Consider the following 6,923-nt stretch of genomic DNA (forward strand, 5'->3'; position numbering starts at 1 on the left):
TGCTCATGATAGAACCGTTAAAAATAATAGTGCCAGAGAGCAAAAATGAGGCTACTGGAGGAAGGAGTCCCACTTCAACTGGATTTTTCTGCTGATTTCAGCAAGATTCAAGTAATCACATTCTAATTATGTATTCCCAATAATTATCTTATCAAAGTATTTTTGTAAATATTTTGTTAAATGCAAATTAGCAGCTTAATTAATTCAAAGTGGTTTTCCTTGCTATTTTTATTTGCTATTGACTTCTTTCTCTTTGACTAAAGATTTTTACTGTCAATCTATTTTGTTCTCACCAAACTGGTAAATCCTTTCTCGTGCAGCTATAGTTATATTGACCTAGCTATTAATGGCTAAGGTATACTTATTCGTTTACAATTATAGGAATTTCTGGTTGGCATAATGGCTTGTAGAACCAACAAGATTGGCAACATTTTCTGAAGTAATCTTGATGGCAGTTAATAATACCTTGATCATTAAATGGTATAATTTTCCAACTTTTGGGGATGGGGAGTTCTGGTTTAAAGATCTTCTTTAAGGCATTTGCTGTATTGATTTGGCTTCTTTATTTCATTTTCTGTCTGGAACCCATTTTCTGTAAATATTTTTTCTTAATTTCTTTGTTAATGGCCTATTCTCTTTCTTTTTTTGTGCATACACATGTACATATGTATATATATATATACATACACACACATATGCACTTGTTTGAGCTGATCTGCCTTTGCTATTTAGGTACTCTAGACAAATGTTAATTCCTTTCCCTATCTTTTCTTAGACTTCACCTTCTGTGTGAGATCTACACAAAGATATGGATCCAGTGTATGTTCACGACCTCCATACACAAATAAAAGCCATCATTAAATTCACACTCATTCAATTTGCTTACAAACCCATTGCTTTTGTAAGGTACACACACAGATCCAGTGTGCCATGTGTTCAGCACCTCCTTACACAGTAATTTCTGCTCATAATCTTGAGTCTGAAGATAGGTCTCATTTTGTCCCGAATCAGCCAGAGTGGGAATAACAAACCAGAGAACACCTAGGAAGAAAAAGAAGGCCCAAAATTCCTTGCATTTGCAGTGCCCAGTGAGCAATAATTCCATCTTTTTTGGAGGCATTATCCAACATCTTATTTGGATCTGAAAAATGGCAGTTCCTAGGCATCCTGAATCCACTCCCCAGCAGGCTTGGGCTGAGGCTGGTGCTGAGTAGAGAGCTGTGGGATGAGCCACGTTCTGGCAGTCCTGTATTCCCCTTGGCAGGCCTTTTGTAGCTGCAGTATGCTTGGAGCTCTGGGCTTTGTGCCTTTCTGAACCCTAACCCTAGGTATAACCCTGACCCCAGGCATAACCCTAACCCTAGGCTGAGAAGTAGATTCACCTTCCCTTTCCCTTGTAAGTTTTTCTTTTTACCCCAGACACAAAACTACTCTCATTTATCAGCTCTTCCAGTCATGTTAGAACTGGGTATAGCCACTACAGGCACTGCTCCCACCTTCCCTACCTCCTCTGACACATCCCAACCATGACCAGTGACACCCTTTTTCCTTTCTGCAGCCCCACCTGTGTGTTTCTGTCACACCACTCCAGTCTCTCATGCTCCCAGGTAATTGCTGCAGCCACCAGGCTCTGCAGTTTCTGTCCCTGTCAGCTCACCTTGGTTAACACAACCTTACAGAACAGCCTGTACTGGCCAGTTTCAGGTTAAGTCAAATCCCCAGTTGTAAATTGCCAGTTTTATGTTCATTAGTCAGAATGTGGCGTTTTTTCCCTAGATGTGACTTAGTTTTATTTGTTAGCCAGTTAGCTTTAGGCTAGAAACTTATTTTTTAAAGTGAAAAACTCCTTTAAAGGGTGACAAGAGCATTACTATGAGTTTATGCTTCTAAATTCTGCTAAACAGCAGCTGCTCTTTCACAGGCATGAAATGGAGAGAGTTACTTCCTATGTGGCTCTTACTGTGCCACATGAGCCATCCTCAGGTGAACCCTTACCTTTCCAAGCCCTCCATCCCTCTTCCCCCATTAAACACTCACTTGGCACAAGTCTAGAATAGCTTGTTATAGTATTTGATCTAGTAATAGGTAGAAATTTTACTTTTACTCTAAATCTAGTGTGTCAGACTGGCTGTTGATTGGCAGTTATATCGAATGCAATAGCAGGCAGATATTCATGTAGTTCATTTGATATGGCATTAAGGGAAAAAATCCAATATTTAAATACTTGCAATAAAACATAAATGGCTAGTGGGGCCAGAGCTGCCTCTGGCCTATCCCTCTTTGTTTCTCAAAGCCTTTCTTCACCTTATCCTTTCCATTTGAGGTCCTTGGCAAAACCATACCTGCTGTGTCATTCATCCTTCAATGTAACACAGCCATTTTTTTGCCATTCTTGTTAGTACTGTTGCTGTGAAATTAATAGAAGAACAAACCAGTTTTTTGCAAAGATTTGCCACCAAAAGAATGCCTAATGTGCTCCCAAAATAAAGCTATTAGTATTACACTCTAGATTTAGTACAACACTCTGAACAACTCAGGAAGAACAAACAACCCCTAACAAAGTACTATCAGTCTAGCTGGAAAAAAACTTGACTGGGTGTAACACTTGGAACAAATATATATGCTTGCAGAAATTCTAGGACATAATGTTTGCTCAGTGCTGACATGATTTCACAGGTTGAGAGAGGGTGTGCCTTTGCACCTTGTACACTCCTTCCCACAAGAGCTGATCATGTTTTCTCAGCCATGCTTACATGCTCCAAAATTAGACTCCAAAATCCCACAGCTAATATAAAATACTTACTGTGTTCACTAGAGAATATATTGGGGAAACTCAAAGAAATTTGCCTCTTTGCCTCTTCAATTAACCCATTTCTTCTCAAGTGAAATAATCCTATTGTTAGATACCTTACTTTATATTCAATAAAAATTAGTAGACAGATTTTTTTTTATTGTTATCTTCAATATTTTACTTTCTGGTAAACCGGATATAGAGTCTGTCTCATATCTGAAGATATATGAACCAGCATTTAAGAAAGGACTAAAGAGAAAATATGCACTTTGCTGTGTATCTCCAAAAAGATATTGCTGCTGTTACCCTGACAGAATGGGTGGATCTTTAGCTTTAAGTAACTTGTGCTATTTAGGAATCTGTAGGAAAGAATCATAGAATGGTTTGGGCTGGTAGAGAACTTAAAGATCATCTAGTTCTAAAGAAAGAAAAATGACATATGTCATCAATCAGTGTTCCAGAAATAGGCTGCTTGCAACATTCATCCATTAAGTCATTTCCTTGAAAAGTAAAAGGATCCCAAATGAAAAAAAAATCCAGACATTAAATTTCCTGTGCTGTCTTTTAAAGTGGGGAGGAAAATAATTTCTAAGGTATGCCAAAGCATGAAAAATTTGCTACGATTTGTGAAAACATGTGAAAACGCTGATAACAACACAGGCTAAAATGGAAAATGAAGAATGAACAAAAAAAAACCTTATTATAAAATGATTCAATTTTACAATCTTTATTCAACATCAAATAACTCCTTTTTACACAAACAAGTTGAATAATTTACTGGTTTCTTTCAAATAGATGAAGTTAAATTTGTCTCTTTTTAGATTATATGTGATAAGTTTTGGGGGGCAATAACTCTGTTATACACACTGCAAAATGAACTTGAACTTCTACGTAAATGCAGATGAAGCACGGAGAGTATTGCACTTGACACCCAAGTCTTGTATCCCAGACTCACTACCCACTAGTTACATTACAAAACAAACTTGAATGCAATCTGGACATTTACAATGCAAATTAACATGCACCTTTTAATAATCAAATGAAAAATTATCCATTTAACATACATTACTGAAATTACTATTCTATAGGGTGTATGATACAAATACCGTAAAATCGCTGATGATTTTTCTTGTTTTCAATTTAACTCATTAGTGAATAGAAGTATTACTATTAAAAAATGTTTTGGCCAATCTCAAGGTCCAGCCTCAGGTCAAAACAGTGTTTGTGAAAACAGCAGAAAGACTTTTTCATCACACTTACCGCACACAAACTCACTTATAGCTTGGTGGAGGAAAAGAGAAAAGTATGAGCTTTGATAAAAATTCTACAAGATGAAAATAATATAGTTAACAAAAAGGGATGAATACCACTCTTGTTTCTAGGGTGAACACCTAGGGAGTTTAGTCAAAATTTATGATCTAAATTAATGCTGTTAAAGGATGGCTCATATGTATGGGTCGAGTTGATATCCCTCAATAACAGAAACCTTCCTCACCAAGTGCTTCCATTTTCTCTCTTCTGATGAATTCTTAATTGTTTGAATGATTTCCATCCTGACAACTTGGAAAGTGCACAGAAAATTTATAGTACAGTCAATTACAGCAGGGAAACTGCAAATAATCCTGCCTGGCTCCTGTACATCTTTGATAGTTTGGAGAGAGATTGTTAGGAGGAGCAATTGGACTGTAAACGAAACAAATTAGGTCTCTACTGGTGATCAGAAGACACAAGCGATAGGAAGAGGATGAGAAGGTTTGTGAAATGAGATCTTCTGGAGGAACAGGGAATGTAGAGCATCAAGCATCTGATATGAAATGCAAGCACCACTTTGTTATTAACTTTTGAAGGCTGAGATATGTTGGAATATTGAAATGGGCAGCCTACAGGAGAAAGGCTTTCAGCCCTAATAGTAAGCAGCAAAATCAGATCTCAGAAACAGAACTTTAAAGGCATTTAATAAACAGTATAGATTTTTATTACTTGAAAAGTAATAAAAATATTTTAATTTCTTTCAGAAAAAGTTTATTATTTGATTACTTCTATGTGAGAAATAAAAGAGTAACAGATAACCTACATGGGTGAAATCCAGATTTCCCTAGACCTTTAGGCAACCCTCACCCAAGTGGAATCTGAGCAGATTCAGCGGCCAGCTTGGCATGCCATGAGTTTATTCATGTGCCAGGGAAACAGGATTTGGTCCCATGTGTAACTTGAACTGACATCTGTGGAAGTCCAGTGGTGGAAGGACCACAGATGTGAGCCTTTATCTGTGCAGTTTCCACTGTGAGCTGTGCAGGAATACCAGAACACAGATGTGAATCTGTTCCAGTTTAATCACAGGCATCATTTCCATCACACTGCTATAATTTTGGTGGTTCTAGCATCACCTTCTTTTCAAAGGCATCTGATACTATTTCTTTTTGCACAGATATATGTATATAGGTTCTAATTCACTAATAGACAGTATTAATCAGTTTGTTTAAACAAAACAATCTCTGTAAACCAAAACTAATAGTTTCACTGAAACTAGATCCACATCTGTAGCCATTGACTCCAGTAGGCTTTGGATCAGGCCCTAAAACAGGCATGGGTCAGAGCTAGCTAATATACCAGTCTCAATTCCAGAAATTGTGGAGGATATGGAGACTGAAGTTACACAGACTTGGTAAATATTTATTACAAAATGGACATCAGCTTTTTCAGATCAAATATATTCAGATCAATACTTTTCAAGATCAAACTCCCCATTTACTTTAGGGAATGTATGTGATCATTTGTAACAGTGCCAAAGTACCTTCGATTTCTAAGTCTTCATTTCTAAGTACCTTCATATGTACATTTTGACCATCTCTTTCAGAGTAGCAAAAAATGCAGCTGAAAAGTGATATTAAAAAATAAAGTTCATTATTGTTACCTTAAAGTAGTCCGATGTTGTAATTTTTCTAGGCCATCATGTTAGTTACTTTTATACTTTCTTTATCCAGTGCTATGCGTGCTAACATATTACAATTAAAAATTGCAATTCATTTGTTATTAGCTAAAATGGAGATTTAAAATTCCTCATTAACATAATGAAAATGAATATTAAGTGAAATCCATAGATCTTTTTGTTGTTTAGTTTGAGGGGAAAAAAGCCAAACCAAACCTAAAACCAAACAACCCACCCCAAAAGAATTGAATATGTTACTATGCACAAGAATAAGCAGTTTGGCTGCTGGGCATTGAAAGAACCTCACAACTACGGACATATCAACAAAAAAGTATTGTCTTTGTGTGTGGTAATAAAACTTTTGTATGAACATTTCTGCATGAAAAGGGGTCCTGAGCCACTTTGTGTGATGGCCCAGCATGTGAGGTGTATTGTGAGCACCCAAATCATTTACAGGATGTAAACGGTGAAATGGAGTTCTGCTAATTCTCTGGTTAAAAGTGTGTCAACTGGGATCTCTTCCAAATATTTACCTTTTCCTCTGTGTCCTTATTACTAGAATTTAAAAGAGAAAAAAAAAAAGCAGTCTGTGTCTGGAGCAGAAAACAACTGCAAGTGAATTGATTGGCTTGATTTAACTTTCCTGAGATAGTCCGAGGGCCTAGGTTCTTGAAGAACATCAAAGAACAACAAGGAAAAGAAAGAGAGAAACAGAACAAGAAAGAAGAGTTAGAGAAGAAATGTTTCTGTATAACTTACATTTACAGAAGACAGGCAATATCACTACATTTTTTTCTGGTGGGAAACTATTCAGTCACACAGGTGATATGAGAAAACTCAATCCTCAGTAGTTGAAACTGCATTCATGAAAAAAACTGAAATGTTTTCTGAATTTAAACCCACCCACCAAACAGATGGGTGCAAATACATTCCTAAACACTAGTTTATGGGATTGTGTGTAAGAACAAAGTAGTATAAAGTTGACTGTATGTATCGAATTTAACAAAAGATAAGCTTACATGATAATTTAGAATCCTCAGTATTAGAGACAAAATTAAAATTATTCTTGATGCCATTTTTTTAAGACGGGGGCTGTAACATTAAAGGGTCATTTAAAAAATATTTCTACTAACCCTTACTACTAATATGTTACCTTTATTTGTCCCGACACAAGATATATATTCTCTAACAGAATGGTTATAC

This window comes from Fringilla coelebs (genome assembly GCF_963513975.1).
Source record: "Fringilla coelebs genome assembly, chromosome: 7".
In the NCBI taxonomy this organism is placed as follows: domain Eukaryota; kingdom Metazoa; phylum Chordata; class Aves; order Passeriformes; family Fringillidae; genus Fringilla; species Fringilla coelebs.